At 46.2% G+C, this 21164-nt stretch overlaps 1 protein-coding gene across 1 annotated transcript in view; it reads right to left on the bottom strand.

Annotated features, from left to right (window-relative positions):
• Positions 1-21164, bottom strand: part of LOC135220823 (N-alpha-acetyltransferase 30-like) — a 96054-nt gene that overhangs the window by 24888 nt on the left and 50002 nt on the right.

Here is a 21164-nt window from a genome sequence, read left to right as displayed (position 1 = left end):
TTAGGTAGGAAGATAAGTCACACAATCGACTCCTTCAGTGGGAAGATGAGATTCACAACTGACTCCTTAGGTGGGAAGATGTATGTCACAACTAACTGACAAGCTGCATCTCTACCAGGATATGACATCTTTCTAATCATGAGAAAGAGCAGGGAACCAATGACTTCCATAACTTCATATACAACCCGGTATAGGAATACAAGATTGACAGCACCCTGAGCTTCAGTGAGATTGTTTTTATACTCTCATTATAGGAAAAAATTGAAACTATGCACTATCAAAATAGCAGTGATCTAGTTCAACATACAATATTGGATTCAGATGCTCTTAACCCCTTTGTCAGCCATTAACAGGGTGAGTGGAGAGGGTTGTACCTTAGAAGCCAAACCTTGTAAGATGTTTGATTGTGATGTTCTGCATCATGGCCCATTCTGGATCATCCTTAGCTTAACTGCTACCCTACGGAGGAAGAAATGAAAAGGAGAGAGGAGTGTGTGCCACTCACTCACTCATTCAACCTCCAGCCTTGTTTTTCTGTCCAAAAGGAGCTTGGATGACTCAACAACTTGAGAAGCCTCCTAATGAGAAGGTTGAAGGTCTGAACAATGAACAAACTGGTGAAACCTCAGCACAAGTGGCTGACAGAGAATCTCCTGTGGTGCCTCATCCAGGAGAGGTAGCAGCTCAGGATACCACTCAACACAAGGACAATGAAGAGCTGGCAGGGTTATCCAAGACCCATAGTAATTGTCAATCAGCTGACTGATCACTTGATGAATCTGAATGGAGAAAAGGGATGCAAATCCAGTTAATCCAAAGTGTATTGAAAGGCACCTTTCCTGATGGCTTAGGGGTCTGGCATACAAGAGTAAAAACACCCAGAGCTTCCAGTTTAGCCATGTGATGAATAGGTCAATCACTAGTCTTCCTAAAAGCTCAAAAAGCATTTTATTTACTTTTTTTTTTTTAATGTCATCAGTACCTAGCCTTGGTGAGTGATCTCCCATCCAGAACATATCTGGCTGACATTTCAACAACACAGGAAACTGCACATTTATGCAGTTGTATCACAGTGACCAAGGTAAAAGGAGACTGTCCCCATTTGTTCATGTGTGCCACCCTACAGTCTTGTCACTCATCAATAGCAGAGTGACCCATCAGGTGATCTGCATGTATTTCCAAAATGTTGATGTATGTTCTATAGATGAAATTCATTCTCTGTCCACATACTTGAAAGGACAAGATCCCCCATGTGATATGCCCAAGAATGGAAGCATCTCCAGAAGTGGAAATTCCAACTGAACTCCCACGAGGAGATTCCTATCACCCAACCACCAACCAAGGTCCTTTTACACTTCTAGGCTTAAGAACACACAATGAGTTGGAGAGTCACTTGAGGACAAGCTTTTCTAAGGATTTAGTTACCTCTCAGGACAACCAGCCAAACCAGAGAATCGAACAGAAAAACTTGTTGTTAGTCAGCATGCCTTGGTACTCTGCTGCTTAAGCTAAAAAATCCAACTACTCCCAGTTTAGGCTAATGTAATCCCTAATCATGACAAAATGTGAGGCTATGGTTTCTCTTCTGGAGCAACTCTGCCTATGAAAATGATAGAACAAGCCAGACATCAAGATGGTGCAGAAAGAGTATCCAGTACACATGGATCAAGCTGACACCAAGGTGAACACTCAAATAAACATCTTTCCAGGACATAAGAAAGGTACTTCTTGAAGGATTGGTGGATATAAAAAAAATTGCTCCTTTCCAAAAGCACAAAGTCATTCTCTCTGATGCATTCCAATATAGATAATTTTGGTTGTATTTTTTTTATTTATAACTTTTCCTATAACTTCTCTCTATGCAGGCTGATTTCCCTTGGAGATCTCTTGGGCTTACAGTCAGTTGCCAATAAGGGTTCTCAGCTTAAGATTTAGAGAAAGAAAGAAAGAAGGAACTGAAGAAAAAACTTATTCAAGGGAGAGTTTATGACTGGTCTCCAATCCCTGCTGACTTTCCCACCTTGAAAAGTCAACTTTAAAAGCTTGACAGGTTGCTTGCACCTTCTAGTGCATTATATTCCAGTATCACTCCATCTCCATTGACAGGGTTCCGAGCTTTGGGTGATCCTATAAGGTAGGCCATACAGGATAGGAATCTAAGAAAGGAGAAGCAATGCTCCTTAAAAGATGGTCTGTAGCTATCCTAAATGACACAGATTACATGGCTTCTACCCGTCACTGTCACAAATGTCCGATGGTATGTAAAGCATCCCCCTTATGGCAGTTAGAGAGGTTGCAAAGCCTGCCTTAGTGACCCCTTCACTTCTTCCTCTTGCATCACCTTTGAGCCAGAGCTGAAGGGAAGTGGCTTACAGAGCTGGTAAGACGAGGAGTGGCTACCCCCAAAAACTACTGCAGTGCCCTTAAAATGACAAATTTTTATTCAATTTGTATTTTTCATAGCTAACAAACTCTCGGTCTTAACAATAGGATAATCTTCTTGCGCTAGCTGGAAGCCGGTTAAAAACAATCAAAGATTGTAAAGCAAGGAATCTGTGACATCTGGCCACTCATGCGTATACGAGGTAGAAGCGGTCACCGACCAGGCATAGAACCTCGTGACACGTTAGTCTTTCAGGAAACCGCATGGTGAATAAAAAAGTATCCGCGCTATCAAAAATTCTCTACTCAACCACCAACTCAACTTTCAGATGAAATCTGTCTCGACAAGAACACAGACAAATGGTCCACACCATCTCGGGACAAGCTACATTAACAAGTTTGCACAAATGTGAGAGGAGAGTCAGAGGTTTTCTCCCAACACCAACAACCTCCAGAACTTTTCCCCCTCAAAGGCAGATGAGACACTAGAACAGTAGCTGAAAATTCAACAACTATGTTTAACCATAGGTCAAGCGATGATGTTGCCCAGGAAAGACAAAGCTTGCAGCAGGTAAATGGGGGTCTAGCCCCCATCACTCACCTACCACTGATAAGCCCCGTTGTTTTAAGCTCCAATGACTATTACAAGGTTACAACAAAGATTACTTCCCAAAAGAAAGGCTACAGTTTGTATTTCCATAGGAAAATTTGATTGATATATATAGTATATATATTTTTGGCATTATGCCAATCACTGGGGCAACTAAGGCCATTCAGCACTGAAATGGAAATTGACAGTAAAAGGTTTGAAAGCTGTTAAAGGAGGAAAACCTCCCAGTTACACTAAATGGAAACAATTGTTAGGAGAGGGTGGCAGTAAGATGGAAGACATAGAATATGAACGGAGGTACAGTAAAAGGAATAAATGTAGTTGCACCGAGGGGCTGAAGGGATGCTGCAAAGAACCTTAAATAATGCCTACGTTGCACTGATGGCACTACCCCCTACGGGGTATTTCTATAGCAAAAGATAATATAGTAGTAGTACTCTACTTTGAATATACAGCATTTTTGATGCTCATGACAAAAATGATATTGTTATAATACAATAAAGTTTCATACATACTTACCTGGCAGATATATACATAGCTAAGACTCCGTCGTCCCCGACAGAAATTCAAATTTCGCGCCACTCGCTACAGGTAGGTCAGGTGATCTACCGGCCTGCCCTGGGCGGCAGGACTAGGAACCATTCCGTTTTCTACTCATATATTTTCTCTTCCCCCTCTCCTTGCGGGGAGGCTGGGTGGGCCCTAATCGTATATATCTGCCAGGTAAGTATGTATGAAACTTTATTGTATTATAACAATATCATTTTCAATACAATCACTTACCTGTCAGATATATACATAGCTGATTGGCACCCTTCGGTGGAGGGTAAGAGACAGCTACTTCTGGAATAGACAGGTAAACAACATATGTTGTAGGTATAAATAAAACCTTGGTTCCTACCTGATAGGTGGTAGACTTTCGTGGGTGTTTGCCCCGTAGTCTGCATCATCTCAAGAAACTTGTAGCGAGATATGTGATCTATGGCCAAGAATTCTTGTGGGTCTGCCGAAGGGGTCTTATCCACTTACTCGGCAGAGCCTGAAAGGACTTTGTCAATGGGTGCTGATCCACTTATATGACAACACACCTTATTAAGGAGCACACAACCAATCCCGACCACCTGATCCTAACCACCATGTTAGTATTAAAAATTGCTCCGAGTTATCCCCAAACTCTTCGCAACAACCATAACTCAAACCAAATTGCACACGCACACAATAATTTTTCAAAAAAAAAAAAATTTATGATACTCATCTAATAAAAGATATCACAAGAGTTCCTTACTGAACGAAAGTGACTGGCCGCCTGTGCGGCATCTGCACTTGTTAGCTCCTGTACCCAGGATTGTGCCCGCAGACACGAAAGGACCTAAAGAAAAACATTTTTCATAGGTCCACAAACGTCCTTCAAATAGTGAGAAGCAAACAACAGAATTACATCTCCAAATATGTCGCTTCCAAGATATTCTTTAGTGACATATTTCTCTGAAAAGAGAGAGACGTAGCCACTGCTCTCACTTCATGAGCTCTTACTCTCAGGAGTTTGAAAGAATCATCCGTGCAAGCCTTATGAGCGTCCATAATGACGTTCCTGACAAAAAAGGTGGGCTTAAAGCATTCTTAGACATAGGTCTTGATGGATCCTTCACCGAGCACCAGAGACCTTGTCTAGAACCTCCCAACTGTTTCTTCTTCTGTATGTAAAACTTTAAAACCCTTACTGGGCAAAGAGACCTCTCCGGTTCCCTGCCGACGAGACCCGATAAGCCTTTTACTTCGAAGTTTCTCTTCGGCCAGGGATTCGAAAGATTTTCATTCTTCGCCAAGAATAATTCTTTGAAGGAACAGATGGCTGAATCTATATTGAAACCCACTTTATCACTAAGGGCGTGCAGCTCACTAACTCTTTTTGCCGTCGCCAGTGACAAAAGAAACAAACATTTTCTCGTTATGTCGCGAAACGAGGCCAAATGCAGGGGTTCAAATCTTGCTGAGGACAAGAACTTAAGTACCACGTCGAGATTCCAGTTAGGGGGAGAAGTAATCTTAGACTTCTTGGTCTCAAAAGATCTAATCAGATCATGTAGATCTTTATCGTTCCCAAATCTAGGCCTCTATTCCTAAAAGACGGCCGAAAGCATACTCCTATAGCCCTTTATCGTGGCTGGACAGAGACGCGATTCTTCTCTCAAAAATAACAGAAAATCAGCGATTTCTGTTACAGAGGTACTGGAGGAGGACAACTTCTTCGACTTACACCACCTTCTAAAAACTTCCCACTTCGATTGGTAAACACGGATAGTGGAAGTTCTCCGGGCTCTAGCGATCGAGCTTGCTGCTTTGCTAGAAAAGCCTCTCGCTCTGACAAGTCTTTCGATAGTCGAAAGGCAGTCAGAGCGAGAGCGGGGAGGTTTTGATGAAACCTCTCGAAGTGTGGTTGTCTGAGAAGATCCTCCCTTTGTGGAAGGGATCTGGGAAGTCTACCATCCACTCCAGCACCTCTGGAAACCACTCTTGAGCTGGCCAAAAGGGGGCTATCAGGGTCATTTTTGTCCCCTTTGAAGTCACAAACTTCCTGAGCACTTGCCCCAGAATCTTGAATGGGGGAAATGCGTAAACGTCTACATGAGACCAATCTAGCAGGAAGGCGTCTACTATTAGAGCTCTGGGGTCTTCTACTACTGAACAAAAGACTTCCAGTCTCTTTGAGAGGAACGTGGCAAAGAGGTCGACATGAGGAGTCCCCCAAAGAGACCAGAGATTCCGACAAACTCTGAGTGGAGGGTCCATTCGGTATGAAGGACCTGGTTCCTCCTGCTCAGCCTGTCTGCTCTCATGTTCCTTACTCCTTGAACAAACCTCGTCAAAAGAGAGATGTTCCTTTGAGATGTCCACAACAGCAGGTCCCTTGCGAGCTCGTAAAGGCATACGAGTGAGTACCTCCTTGCTTTCGAATGTATGCAAGGGCGGTTGTATTGTCCGCATTCACTTGGACTATCTTGTTCCTCACTAAAGGTTCGAAGCTCTTTAGGGCTAGGTGTACGGCCAACAGCTCTTTGCAGTTTATGTGCCAGGACACTTGAAGAGCATTCCAAGTGCCTGACACCTCTCTCTTTCCCAAGGTTGCTCCCCAACCTTTTTCCGACGTGTCGGAAAACAATACAAGGTTTGGGTTCTGTGTTTCTAGAGAAGTACCCTTTTCCTTCAGTGGGAGTAACCACCATTCTAAATGGCTTTTCATCAGAACTGGAATGGGAAAACTGTCCGAGAGAAGCCCTGTCTTCATGTCCACGATCTTCTGAGGAAGAACCGAAGCGGACGGAGATGAAGTTCTTCCTAGAGGAAAGAACTGTTCGACAGCGAGGAAAGAGTCCCTAATAGGCTAAACCATTCCCTCGCCGAAGTACGTTCCTTCCTTAGGAAGAGAGAGACTTTCTCTAAACCTCTCGTTAGTCTCTCTTGAGAAGGAAATACTTTGAAAACCCCAAGAATCCATCCGAATCCCCAGATAGACCAAGTTCTGGCTGGGGATCAGTTGGGACTTCTCGAGATTCACGAGTAATCCTAAGGTCTTTATCAGGTTTAGTGTCACAGTCAGTCCTCCAAACACTGTTTCTCTGACTTTGCTCTGATGAGCCAGTCGTCTAGGTATAGAGATATACTGATTCCTTTCAGGTGAAGCCATCTCGCCACATTTTTCATAAGGCTCATGAAAACCTGAGGCGCCGTAGACAGGCCGAAACACAAGGCTCTGAATTGGAAGATCCTTCCCCCCGTCATGAAACGGAGGTACTTCTTCGACGAAGGATGGATCAGGACGTGAAAATAGGCATCCTGGAGATCCAGAGACACCATCCAATCCCCTTGGCGAAGAGCCGCAAGGAACTGATGCAGAGGTCTCCATGGAGAACTTCTGTTTCTGAACAAACTTGTTCAGAGCGCTGACATCCAGAACTGGTCTCCAGCCCCCCGAGGCTTTCGCAACCAAGAAAAGACGATTGTAAAACCCTGGGGAGCTTTGATCCAGCACTAGCTCTATAGCTCTCTTGTCCCACATCTGATCCACCATTTGTTGAAGAGTATCTTTCAACACAGGGTCCTTGTAATTGGCGGACAATTCCCGCGGAGTTGACGTCAGGGGAGGATTGTCCAGGAAAGGAATGAGGTATCCCTTCTGTAGAACAGACATAGACCAGCGTCTGTATCTATGAGAGTCCAGGCTTCCGCAAATCCCGGAGCCTGGCACCTACTGGTGTTTGGAGGAGCGCCACTTCACTTTCCCCTTTTAAAGGGACGGAAAGAGGCTCTACCTCTCTTCTCAGTCGCTTTTCTTTTAGCGGTAGCTCTAGAGGGAGGCCTCCTCGAAAGGGCCGAACAGGGCGTAGAAACACCTTTCTTGTCTCCCACCATCACTGGTCTCTTCTTCCTGGATGATTGCAGGAGAAGATCCTGTGTTGCTTTCTCCGTCAGAGAACGGGAAATGTCCCTCACCAACTGCGAAGGGAACAGAAAGTCAGACCTGGGAGCGAATAACAAGGCTGCCCTTTGCGAATGGGATACCGCTTTTGTCAAGAAAGCGCTAAAAACAGATCTCTTCTTCAAGAGACCTGCTCCAAATAAGGAAGAAACTTCCCCTGAGCCATCCTGTACCGCCTTGTCAATACACGACAATATTGCAAGGAGTACGTCCGGATCGAGTCCTTCCGAGGCATGAGCCTTCTTGGACATCACCCCAAGGGACCAATCTAGAAAGTTGAAGACTTCTAAAATGTGAAAAAGTCCCTTGAGGAGATGATCCAACTCCGAAAGACCCCAAGTTATCTTCGCAGTATGAAGGCTATGTCTCCTGGAAGCATCTACCAGACTGGAAAAGTCAGCTTCAGCCGAAGCTGGGAGAGTGAGCCCCATATTCTCCCCAGTCTGGTACCAAATACCTCTCTTGCCCGTAAGTCTAGCGGAGGCATGCAAACACCATTCTGACTAGCTCCTTCTTGGTTAGCATCCAGCTATCCAGCGACTGAAGAGCTCTCTTCATAGAAATCGTCGGCCTCATCTTCAAAAAAGCCGACGACTTCGGCGTCTTAGAGCATGAAAAAAGTGAACGAGGAGAAGGAGGAGCGGCAGGGATCAATGCCTCTCCGTATTCCTGCAGGAGGAGAGCTGTCAAAACTTTGTAGTTAGACAGCCCTTCTCTGCCGTGAGTCTCGTCTTCTGAGTCCTCTTCCAATATAGGATCAGAAGGAGAAGTAAATTCCCGTTCCGGGTCTTCCTGCCCAATAACTCTCTCTACGGGAGACAAACTCCTAATAGGAGAGGGGCTAAGAGCATGTATAGCGCTCCTCTGCTTGGCTGGCTCCTCGCGCTTGGCTGGCTCCTCGCGCCTGGCTGGCGCCTCGCGCCTGGCTGGCGCCTCGCGCCTGGCTGATGCCTCGCCCGGCTCAAAATCTCGCGCCTGACTGACGCCTCGCGCCTTTGCTGGCGCCTCGCTTTCTGGTGCCATATCCTTGTATGGATGATGCTTGTCTGGCGCCTCGCGCCTGGCTGAATCCTCGCGCCTGGCTGCTTCCTCGCGCTCTGCTGACGCTGCTGGTTTGGCGACGTATCACGTCTGGTTTATATCCTAGCGCCTGTAAAGCGTTTCTCGCTTGTCTGGCGCTTTAATCCTGTAAGACGCTTCTCGTCTGGAGGAAACCTCGCGCTTGACTGGCGCCTCGCGCTTGTCTGGCGCTTCAAAATCGTCCAAAGAGTCTCTATCAGAATAGATCTCAAACGCCTCACGTCCCACAGGAGCCTCACTCCTGGCGGGAGAAGGAAGACGAGACTTCTTGACAGGAAGCCTCACGTCTTTTCTACGAGGGGGATCCTTCGAAAGGACTCCTACCAAGGCGGATAACTGTTCTTGCACAGCCAAAATGATCCTCTTGGAAGCTTCTCCGGCGTCTTCTTGAACGGGAGAGGGAGACCTCGAAGGAGTTTGTCCAAACCATGGGACGTTCAAAACCTCTTAGCCTTCTTGATCGAAGGAGGCGCTTCTTCCGAAAAGCGTTCGGGGCTAGAATCCAAAACAGGATCTTTCCAGTGCCTTTTCAGGGGCCTGGACAGGTCCGAATCCTTCCACCCTCGTTTAGGAGAGGGAGAAGCGGACGAAGAGAAGCACTCTCTGAGGACGCTTTTCCTATAGCGGTCCTGAGCAGTCTGTCTATTACAGAGCCTGCTGAAGGGACGCCTGACCGGGGGGAATTCTCCACAACCTCCGTACGGCTTTCGACTTTTCCTTCTCCTCTGGGCTTGGGAGCTTGGAAGAGGTCTAGGCCTGGGAGCGTCGCAGAGACGGTCAGACGCCCCCTCCACAACACTGGGGACACTCACTTCACTATAATAGTCACTTTCACAATCCTTACCTTTCATGGCAGCCATTTTGGATTTCATCCTGTGAAGAGTAGCTTTCAGTTCAGCAATTTCCGAGGCCGAATCTGAATGTAAAGCCAGTGAGGGCCCTGATACAGAATTAGAATCAAATGCATAGTTAAGAGAAGAGTTAGAATCATTAAAAGGCTCAATAGGCCTTGTACTACTACCCGCACCCTTAGATGCCGCCCTTCTGACTCTATCCCTTTCTAACTTCTTCAAGTAAGAAGTTAGAGTCTTCCATTCCTCAACATTCAACCTCTCACATTCATGACAGGTGTTAGAAATAGAACAATCAAAACCTCTACATTTGCGACATACAGTGTGAGGATCAACCGAAGCCTTCGGTATCCTCACCTTGCAGCCTACATTCACACACACTCTCACACAACCACTTGAATCAGACATTCTTGAAGAAAAATCAAAAGCAAGTCCAAATCCAGTCCACAGAAGCGAATGCCAAAACAACGATCCAGGTACGTCACCAAAAGTCCACAAAAAGATGATCAATTGTCTAGAAAAGCAAATTCCAGTCAGGAGGTGGCAGCAACGATGTTGATACCACCGGCGACAGAAAATATATGAGTAGAAAACGGGAATGGTTCCTAGTCCTGCCGCCCAGGGCAGGCCGGTAGATCACCTGACCTACCTGTAGCGAGTGGCGCGAAATTTGAATTTCTGTCGGGGGCGACGGAGTCTTAGCTATGTATATATCTGACAGGTAAGTTGATTGTATGAAATTATATTATATTAGAAATGACAAAGTAAATCATTAATAACAACATTCAAACAGCACATGATTGAAACCAACATTACACAAAACTAACACTTCCAACACCTCCAGAACAACACATGAAAGGAATGTTTGAGAAAGTTTGTCAATGGTCAGTGGTAATTGTTATAAAGAAAAAAAAGATAGGCAGTTCTGGAGAATAATGGGCAACATATGTACATAAAAAAAAGTCATAAGTCAGCATCCTCCCTAATAATATTGGTGTCCAGGGGTTTGCAATGGTTTTGGAATAATGTGGAAGGAAATGTTCTAGAATTACCCAGAATACTTTATAAACATTATTTTCAAAAAATATTTATTTTTTCCTCGAAATGCCAAACAGCCTTATATGTAGGTACATACATTCCTCAGCACAAGTTTGAATCGATTGTTTGAAACAAAGTTGTTAACAGGTATACAAGGCTATTGGTAGTTAATTGGTGGTAAAGGAGTGGAGTTTAATTGCCATCCCAAAGCACTTTTTCCTTCACCATCAGGGATGGTTGAGAAGAGATTAAAATAAAAAAAGTTTTGGTTTGCATACCTATGAAAAATAAAAATTACTGAAAATATATTATTTCTTCCTTTGGAAATATAAAACATTGCCTTTATGTAGGAGAGACAATCTTTCGATAAGAAGTAGTAACTGACTGGTAAGTTGAATCTCCACTTAGGTATGTCACTTTCTCTGACAATAAAGAGACCAATGGAGTAATGATTCATGTTACTGCCTAGCAGTCTGGGATATAGATGCCAGAGCAATAGCATCCTAAGCCTGAATGAAAACTGTCTGGATTCTTGGCCATCATGTAGGACAACCTCAGGGTAGCAAGTTTAAAAAGAAAAAAGGGGAGGAAGTTGCACCTTATAAGCCAAAGCTCCAAGATGAAATGCGCAACTATGTAACTTCTGTGCCTGATCCACTGCATACTACTCGGTTTGAATTGCTGCCTCACAGAGGCACAGATGAACACCTAGTAACTCAGGCAAGATAGTTTTCTGACTGAAAGAAGCTTTGGTAACTATACGTTCAATCTGTTGAGCAGCCACCAAAGACCTCAAGAAGAAAGTACTCAGGAACTTATAAGTGAACCCCTTGGCTATAATGACGTAAGATGGTCTGGCACAGTGGTTCTTAAACTTTTTTGCCTTACGGTCCCTTCTGCATTACGTACAGATCCCATGGCCCCCTACCCCTGAAATTCTTGCCAACAATAAACAATATGTTGTTTATTTGTATTGTATTATACTACTTCATTGCTTATATGAGAATGACAGATTTTTGTTTCACTGCTATTAATATAAGTATGCACTGTACTACAATTCAATGGAATAAACAATGTTCACAGAAAACTGGTAAAACAAACATGATGAAACCACATTTAATCTTAATCTTTATTCAAGCAGTTTCAGCATTACATTGATTACACTGCTAGAAAATATTAGAAAAAATACTAATTACTACAAAAATAAATATAATTTTTACTATTAATACAATTATTCATGGATCATGACAACATAACAAATTATTACAGATCCTCCTTAGTAATTTATTTATTCATAATTATGTAGTGCGTATTGGCAAACAAAAGACACTAATGACAATAAAACCATATTTCCTACAAATTTTTTGTCATCGTTACTAGTTTAACTGTATGTAATGATATCAAAGAAACAGTGGATTCTAGCCAGTACCCTTTTGGACTTAGTAGTACTACTCATCAGTGGGAAGGGTGATACTGGCTCTTTTGGCAACTAGTCGGGGAATATTTGGTGGTGTTTGGCTCAATACACATCACAGATGGCTCGCCACATTTAGCTTGTTTATTTACTTTGTTTTGATTTCAACTAATACTGAACTTCACATACAGGTAAGTACATGAAAGGGGGAGGGGGACCATTACTTGTAGGGTTCGATGATGAACTTTCTGGTAAGTTGTAAGCTATTTTATCTAATCATTTTCCATACAAAGAGTGGTAAATCATCCTTTGCCACAGAATTAAACTGGGTTCGAGGAACTGTTCTTGTAAGGCTTCTGGAACATCAACAACTTCCAAGGAAAAGGGGTTCCTAGCAAAACTGAATACAAAACTCCTCTCGGTGAAGCTAGGAAAATAACGTTGAAACCTTGGAGGAATAATGGGAGGAGACGCCTTGCTGCGGGATAAGTGAAGCCACTCAGGTCGCTGGCCACCATATTGGGACTGGCAACTGAATCCCTGGGTCAACCGTAGGTACGCGACCTTGCGATGACTATAGGTGTCATACTTTTTATTTTTGATACGCTATGTTATTTTCATTCGTTCTTTTAGTTTTCTTGCGTGCGTACTCTTCTGCTTACGGTACATATAATTTCGTACTCCATTTTATCTGCAGACAGTTAACACATTTACTGAAACTATAATGCCTTGATGAAAATATTAAGTGAATTTGAGGGAAGTGAAGCTACTATTGAATTCATTATGGTATTCAAACACCTTACTTGACATATCAAAAAATTCTCGAAATCTAAATACCAAAAGGATTTTTTAAAAAGCCCAATTCAGAAGAATAATGCAAGTGATATTAAAGATTTTCTAATAAAAGCAGAAACATATATCAGATCTTTGAGACTTCAGGATGGTAAAGACATCTTAAAATAAGGTCGAAAAACTGGTTTCATTGGCTTTCTCTATTGCATACTTAGTCTTCAGATTCTGTACAAAACCTGTATTGCATCAGATGGTGGGCCTTTACAATTTTTGATGACCTACAAATTCAAATTGAACTATTCGTTGGTCATGTAAGAAGTAGGGAGGCCATAATGATAATCCATCAGCGAGCAATTCTCTGCTGCTTACAAAAGGCTACTTGTACATAATGACTTATGGATATCATTTGTGGCAACTGCTTGCCATCAGAGTCGGTGCCCATATTAACTGCTTCAAGCAGCATAAGAGAGCAGGTTGCAGTAAGGAATATTAATGCTTCTGTTTCAAGATATGACAATTTGTCCAAAATTGCATTTTTCCTAACTATACAAACCTGAGGTCCTTTTACAATAGGAAGGTACTAGCGGCAGCTGGATAGGTCGTAAGCTTTCGAACAAGGGGTTCGGTAGTTAACTGCTTGTCCGACAGGCGCGCGCGCGCGACTGGGAGGTAAACAAATCACTTTTGCTTTTGGCCCAAGCAAAAACTGCAGAGTGAGGGGTGGCATGAGGTGGGACTGTGTAAAAGGACCTCAGGTTTGTATAGTTAGGAAAAATGCAATTTTGGACAAATTGTCATTTGTTCCGACACGGCATACAAACCTTCGGTCCTTTTACAATAGGAAGACTCACTTCTTGGTGGGAGGAATCTGAGTCTTTTGTGAACAGACTGGTGTTCGCCCAACCTTGGAATGCCTCCCTGGTCGTAAGAGCGAGGGAGGGATCCAAGCCTCTGTCCGATTGATCGGGGTGTGCACCGCAGGATCAATGGTCAGACCTCTGGACCAAGTACTAAGAGAGAGGCAAGCGTATCTCTTCGTACCAGCAAACAAGAACAAGTTCCTATTTGCAAGAGGCAACATAAAGTTATGGTTTGTCTCTTGTTGGCATCCACTTCCCCCCCCCTTGTAGGAGGAAGTGGTGGATATTCGCTCCCATCCCTAGTGAAAGGGATAGGATGGGGCTCTGTCGAGTAGCTCACCGGCATCTCGTCCTTATCCAGCAAGGTGATGACCGTATCCCTCTACCCACAGGTAGAGGGGGAGAAAAAGATAGGAAGAGAAGCCAGTCACTCTCTCATTCACTTATCTATTCTTACAGTCACACCAGGACTCGATGCTGTTCAGCCTGCTAGGGTCTGGGTTAGCTACACAACGTGTTGAGCAGCCACCACGGGTCCAAGGAAAACGATCCAAGGACCTGTGGGCAATATCCAAAAAGGTAGAAGGAGGTGCATGTGGCTGGTTGTACCAGACCCCTGCCTTCAGTACCTGCGCCACGGAGAATTTTCTTGTGTAACTCGAGGGAGTGTACTTCTAGGTCATCTTGGTGCTGACGAAGAGTCTTCAACACTCAGCCTGGGATGTCGAGTTTCTTCAGAAGCGCGGTCGCGCTTCCACAGGACAAAGCAGCATCTCCTTCGCATCGAAGGCGGTGAAGTCCATTAGGGAGGGGATTGTGAAGGACTCTAACCGATCGTCAGGAACCGAAGGGTTCAGAGTCTTCGCTACGGAATTCGGTACGAAATCGAGCGTCACGAATCCCCATCCCCTGGATGCTTGACTTCGCAGGAAAGTCATGCAATTACCTCAGAGGAAAAGAAGGGAATGGTCGTATGACCTATCCCTCTTCTCGACTTCGTGATGTCCTGTACCCATACTGGTCTATCCGTCTGCAGCGAAGTTGTTCTTCTCGTAGTGGATAGGACACCGACACTCAATGGTGGGTGTCGATGGTATGGGTACTGTGACAAGCCGTTTAGGACGAAGAAAAGACTGTTATGGAACAACCGAACTAAGTCCACAGCGGAAGGTTCGTAACAAGACTTGGGCGCTCTGACAGCTGCCGACTGACTGCGTTCGGTAGGAGGCAGTTGTCCAAGCACCCGAGCAAGTCACGTGACCTTCGCCTAAAAGGGTTATGCCAAGGGAGACTAAACAAATAATTTGTTCGTCACCGATGCAGAAGGCAAGGTGATGACTCTCTTACGGCATGTGCCCAACAGGCGAAAGTCAATTGCCTTCTAGAGACCGAGGTCCCTGATGGCAAGATATCTCATAGTATAGATTGATTCTCGGCTAAGGAGAAACAACACTATGTGTCGTTGAAGACGAAGGTGTACAGAAAATGCAACCTACGTCTTCACAGCTGAACCGAGAGAAGGGATTCTCAAGATTCAGAACCTGTGCTACAAAGACTGAAAACGCTAACCGACTATTCATTGCTGTCCGGTGAGGATCGTAGTTGCAATAAAAGCGGAGCGCTTTTCAGTAATGAAGACAGGGAAATACTGCCTGAAGAACTGCTTCTCATGGGCTGAACATTTGGAAGTAGAGCTGTGTCAGGTCGGAGAGTAGGCGATGTCTTCTGGACAATATCTGTTCAATTCGGGCGCGAGCAATGAATAATTGCCACACCTACGAATACGAGATATTTTGAAGACAAACTCAGATGTCTGCAAAAATCATTCGCATTATCGCGGTGCGATGCAGCGGGTGACTAGTACAGACTTCTGTTACCGTGCGGTAAACAGAAAGATGAGAGTCCAAGAGATATCTCTGTTGAAAATTCTCGCAGTCGAAGGCGATGAAATCGAGCGTCACAGCAGTAGATGGTCCTTCATTATTGCGAGAATCCCCGTTAATCAGAGACCTAAGTCCATGATTGTTGGGCAGAGATACGGTTCGGTAGTCAATCAAACCAGGGGAGAGAGAGACGTAACCGTCCGTGCATCTCCGAGACCTAGCTGATACTGAGCCGCTATCAGGCAGTTCAATACGCAGTAGCTCTCGGTGACTCCGTCATCCTGAGTTGCCAGGTAATCCATTATTCCACGAAGGAATGCGTTCGGCTAGAACCATCGAGCATAAAGAATACGCTCGAGCATTATATTTAACCGAAACGGATTTCGGTAAATACAAAAGCTGATTTGGTGTTGTCATGACAATACCAAGTATCTAAAAATAAATCGAAACTGATAACTGCTGGGAGGTTGCAGGCAACCCCGAGTTGCAGTTCAATTAAGATACAATTCGTCTCGGTCACAAACCGTAGAGTTTAACTACGGTATGCGGCCTACCCCCGGACAATTCAACTGTTAAAAGAATCATGTCGCGAGGGTAATATACGTAGTATATTTGTAGGTTCTGTACACGACCTCCATCCTAAATCTTTTTCCTCTCGAGGAAAGAGAATAAGGATTGGAGATCGACCGCCTTCGTTCTCTAGTCAAGAGAGTGAAGGAGAAGTCTTTCCCAAAGGAAAGCTTCAATGGTGAACAGAATACCGAAGACGATAGTTCAACCAAACTGGAAGTTCCCGTCCGTTCTTCTCTATTCCAGGTTAATCGCCTACTGTGAGATACTCTTCTTTCAGCAGCAGTCTTCTTCCAATGCTAGAAATTACAGGAATTCGAGCATAAGCGAGGTTCCCGATTATCGTGTAACAATTATCGGGGATTCTCGCTCACTTTGGACCGTGGTCTCGCCTAAGTGTTTGGAGATCGTAAAAAACTCGAACACTCTGAGTGTGCTAGAAATTCCGTAGAATTCTAAGCACTCTGCGCAACCCCCCCACCGAATTCGTCAAACGATATCGGCTGGTGGTCCTCTCGATTCCCGTAGAAATCGAGAAAGGGGCAGGATCCCTCCTCAACGACCGGGGCTTACGTCAGGTAGGACCCGAAGGTCCCCCCGGTAGCGCAGCCCCTAACGTGGGACTTACAGAGAAATCTCTGTAGGATCCCTCCCCTTTCCCTCGTAGCCGTGAGGAGAGAGGGAATGGGGGAGGAATTGGATACTGGCTCGCCTTCCCAGCGGAACTAGCAGTTGGAGAAGAAAAGGAGACAGCCATCGCCGACCTCTCAGAGCCTGGGAAAACGTATCGTCAGGAGAAAAACGTTTTCCGAGGAGGGTTACGAACTCATACTGTAGGTAAGGGTCTTGCCGCCACTGTGAACATCGTCTGGGTGGGGCTGATCGACACCTGACAGGAGAGAGCCGATACCGTCCTCCGACTCATTCCAGTCCTCGTCGAGGTCGAAACCTCTCAGGAGGACCGAAGGGGTATTCAAATACGTGTCCGAAGACACGTAGAAACGCCTCTGTCGCAGTAGAGGAGGTGGAAGTAGCTTGTTCGACAGGCCAGAACTGAGAGAGCCTTCTTGTCCGGAGACGAGAGACTACCTGGTTCAACACAGTCGGCAAGCTCCGATCGCGGCAGACCCACCGTCGATTTGGGTTCCCTCTCGGGCCTCAAAACGACTCGAGCCGAGACGTGGCTCTGCTGGTGGGAGCGGCGATCCTTCCCCGAGGTCGTTGTGCTGACGAATCAGCGCCATAACCTCGGCAAAGTTCCTCTGGATCTCGGAAGTCACAGCATCTTGCAGAGTAGGACCGTTAAGCCCTTCGAACAAGAGCATATTCCGAGAACCTTCCTCCTAAGAAGGGGGAACAGCGACAGCCCTCTCGGTTCTTCTCCATCCACTTGCGCATACGTCCTGGCCGGTCCAAGAACCGTGCCTGGCAAGTTTTAGTAGGGCGTCGCGGTGGGATCATGAGGGGCGCACCCCTCACGATCACATCCTCAATAACCTCGCTCCTCCCGGTGTAACCCGAGGAGGTTGAAGGTAGGGGAGAGGTAGACCTGACGCTCCCTCCTCGCTCGCTGGCAGAACCGGCAGGCTTGGAGGGCTGCAGGCGATCGTCAACCCGCGGTGGCGATCGAGCTGCAGGCCTGGTCGAACCGTCTCGCTGTGGAGAACGGCTGGACTGAGCACAGCGGCCCCGATCTCGAGTGTCAGAAAGAGCTGGTGCTGGTTGCCGTACCCGATCGCTCTCTGTGAGAGCGACGGTCAGGCGACCTGCAGGCTCCACTGTCACAGTGAGACCGGTGCTTGTCCTCACGGCACGTCACGTCGCTGGTTCCAGCCGTGGCTGGCACCGGCGAACGGGAGGACCTCTTCCCAGCCTCAGCCGTGGCCGGTCGTGGGACCGTCAAGTCCCCGGGTAGCCAGCTTTCTTGTCGCCGCGAGAAAGCGCGAGCTGGTTTCCTGGTGAGAGTCGCATGTGGAGCGGCTGTCCACCAAGTCTTCCGCACCGTGCCGTGAACCTGACGCTGAGCGAGCTCAGAGGTCTGGTTCCTGGCTGCACGGTCGCTGGTAGGCGACCGTACACTCGGTACCTCCCGCGAACGAGAGGCCGAGACAGACCCTGATGCAGTGGCAGAACCACTGACACCAGGCGAGGAAGTACCGGTGTTAGCCGGTACCCCTCTGGTCCCCCGTAGTCTTCTTCCTTGCGGAAGAATAGACGGGCCCCCTCCGCTCCCTCCGACGGAGCAGGAGGACCAGCGGAAGGAACCCTTCCCGTCCCACCGAGGGTTGAGACGGGTCCCGAGGAAAGCTCCCGAGGGAGACTTCTTAGGCAGAGGGAGGAGGCAACCTTCTTCTTCCTCGGCTGTGAAGCCTTAGAAGTCGAAGGGGAAGAGGCGGCAGCCGACGACGATGAAGAAGATGAAGACGACGACGACGACACCTTCCTCCTCTTCTTCGTCATCTTCCTCAGGACAGACGTAAGATCTGCCATCCAGGGCGGAGCCGGGGCTGCTGTAGCCGAAGCCACAGGGCCCGGACGCACCTGTACAGACAGACCATAGTCTGGGGTAGTACCACCACGAACAGGGACGACGTCAGCAGGTATGGGCATCTCAGGAACAGCAGGCACAGCCAGCACAGCATCGGTAGGGACAGCCAGCGCAGCAACGGCAGGGACAGCCAGCGCAGCAACGGCAGGGACAGCCAGCGCAGCAACTGCATGGACAGTCAGCCCAGAATCGGCAGGTACGGCAGGCAGCACCGGAAACACAGGAAGGGGAGCAGCAGCCAGCAACATCCTGGTACCGGCGGCAGGTCCAGGGGCGAGCTCTAGGGCAGCGGAAGTGTGGTCGCGGCAGCGCGGCAACCACGAGCGGTCGGGGGGCGGAGCCCAACCCCCGCCCCCCTTCTCGGTACAGCGAACGGCACTTCACAGCGGCTGTAGGCAAGACTGTTACCACGTGAGGCGAGTACACCAGGTGAGGAGGGACGTTGTCACCTGGAGCGTGGTCACCACTCCATGGGTGACCGCAGTAGGCCCAGACATAGAACCGCAGCCTCTGGATACTAGCACGCCCTGCAAATGGAAGGACGCCCATACCGCACCAAGGTCCACCCTCGTGGCAGTAGCACCTGCGGAAATAACAGTAGTAGTGAGTGTGGGGGGAAGTCCCCTCGCGCGGGGGGTTGAGCCCCACACCGAACGAGTGGAAGACCCCGAATACAACTGTGCATCGGGCACCGAGCGCCCTCCCCCGCGCTCGACGGATCGGGCGGAGGAGAAGAACGCAGATAACTCCCCCCCCTCCACCCCCGACCGAAGGGGAAGGGCCATCTGTGGGAGCTGAGCGGGGGGGGGGTTCTCGTTCCCCACACCCCGCACAGCACCCATGTACCCAACAATAAAAAATAAGAGCCCGAGAGCAATCGTGCCCTCTCGGCCCGAATGCAAGGGCATAAGGATCAATTCCCTGACTGAGCGGAACTTGAACCAAATAAATATTGATGCAATCAATAATAAAAGGAATAAAATGAAAAAGAATCTTGCATTACGATTCACTTCACAATGAATAAGGGCTCGGATCGAGCGCATTTGCGCCCTCGGTACCGAGCGCAAGGGTAAAAAGAATCCATTCCCGATTATGAACGGAAACCTTGATCCATAATGAATTGATGCAATCAAAATATATATGAAAATGAAAAGGAATACTGCGCTTGCGATTTCACTTCATACAAATAAAAGGGGAAGGATCAATTCGCCGGGAAATAGCGGAAACATTGATCCAAGTAAATAATGCAATCTCAATAAAATATGAAAATGAAAAAGAACTGCACTTGCGATTTCACTTCATTCAAATAAAAAGGGGAAAGGATCAATTTCCGGGTAAGATCGGAAACTGATCCAAAATGAGTATTGCTACAATCAAAATAAATATATGAAAATGAAAAAGAATACTGTACTTGCGATTCCACTTCCATACAGAATAAGTTTTCGTGCCGAGCGCATTCGCTCGGCAACGAGCATACAGGTTAAAAAAATATAAATGAAAAGGGCACTTACTTACGATTTTCATCTACACATTTCCAACCAAAATATAAGCTCGGAGCGAGCGCTCCCGCCCTCAGCACCGAGCATACACCATAAACGAGGATCATTTCAGGGGAAAATGAATTCCCGCACTTACGCCCTTCAGACCCGGCACTCGGGTAATCGGAGGGCGTGGAGAAACCAAGATCCTTTAATTCGCAATTGAATTCAATGGAAATAAATATGAAATGATTGTACTTACAATTCAGTTTCACTAGATAAATAGAAAAAGAAAAACACAACCATGCGAAAGCAACGACGATGAAGCGGGCAGAGAGCGACGATACACGTCCTACACGCCAGCAGGCCGAAAGCAAAAGTGATTTGTTTACCTCCCAGTCGCGCCTTGCGGCGCGCGCCTGTCGGACAAGCAGTTAACTACCGAACCCCTTGTTCGAAAGCTTACGACCTATCCAGCTGCCGCTAGTACCTTCCTATTGTAAAAGGACCGAAGGTTTGTATGCCGTGTCGGAACAACTCAAATTTTAGAAGTTCAATAAGCATATTCAGATGACAAGGAATATGATTATGATTATATTCCAAAACATTACCACTTGTCAAAATGTTCAAATAAAATAGTAGCTTATATTGCAGGCTTTGTGGTTTTTAAGTTAAAAAAAAAAAAGTCTTTACAGTTTGAGGTCTGCATTGATGCATTAACGTTAACAGACGCTAACTTTCGTCACACCCTCATCAAATTAAAAACCAAAGGAAAATTGGTGTATCCATCAAATGATGTTATTGATATATGCAATACATGCGAAAAAAAAAAATATGAGGGAAATGTTGCCCTGCAACAAAAACACTGGGGAGAGTTAACTTCCATAAATTAGTTAGTTCAGTATTGGCAGCTTACAGAGGCAAAACAATATTTTCAGAGTTCGATTATCAAATGTATGATACTCAACCATTGGACAATCACTTGCACTTATTGATTAAAACAATAACAGAAAAATATTTGCAAGTGAGATATAATTATGATGGTAAGCGGATTACTGCTTAACTTCAATCGCAGGTCGCAGGAAAGTCGCCATGATATTATAACTAAGTTAATTCATTTTCCTTTTAGTGGTCAATAATTCCTAATATTAGGCAATAAACAGTAAGGACTAAAGAATTAG

The sequence above is a fragment of the Macrobrachium nipponense genome, chromosome 2 (genome assembly GCF_015104395.2).
Source record: "Macrobrachium nipponense isolate FS-2020 chromosome 2, ASM1510439v2, whole genome shotgun sequence".
Classification (NCBI taxonomy): domain Eukaryota; kingdom Metazoa; phylum Arthropoda; class Malacostraca; order Decapoda; family Palaemonidae; genus Macrobrachium; species Macrobrachium nipponense.
Note: the sequence above shows the minus strand (reverse complement) of the source record. Positions and strands in the feature narration are given on the sequence as shown.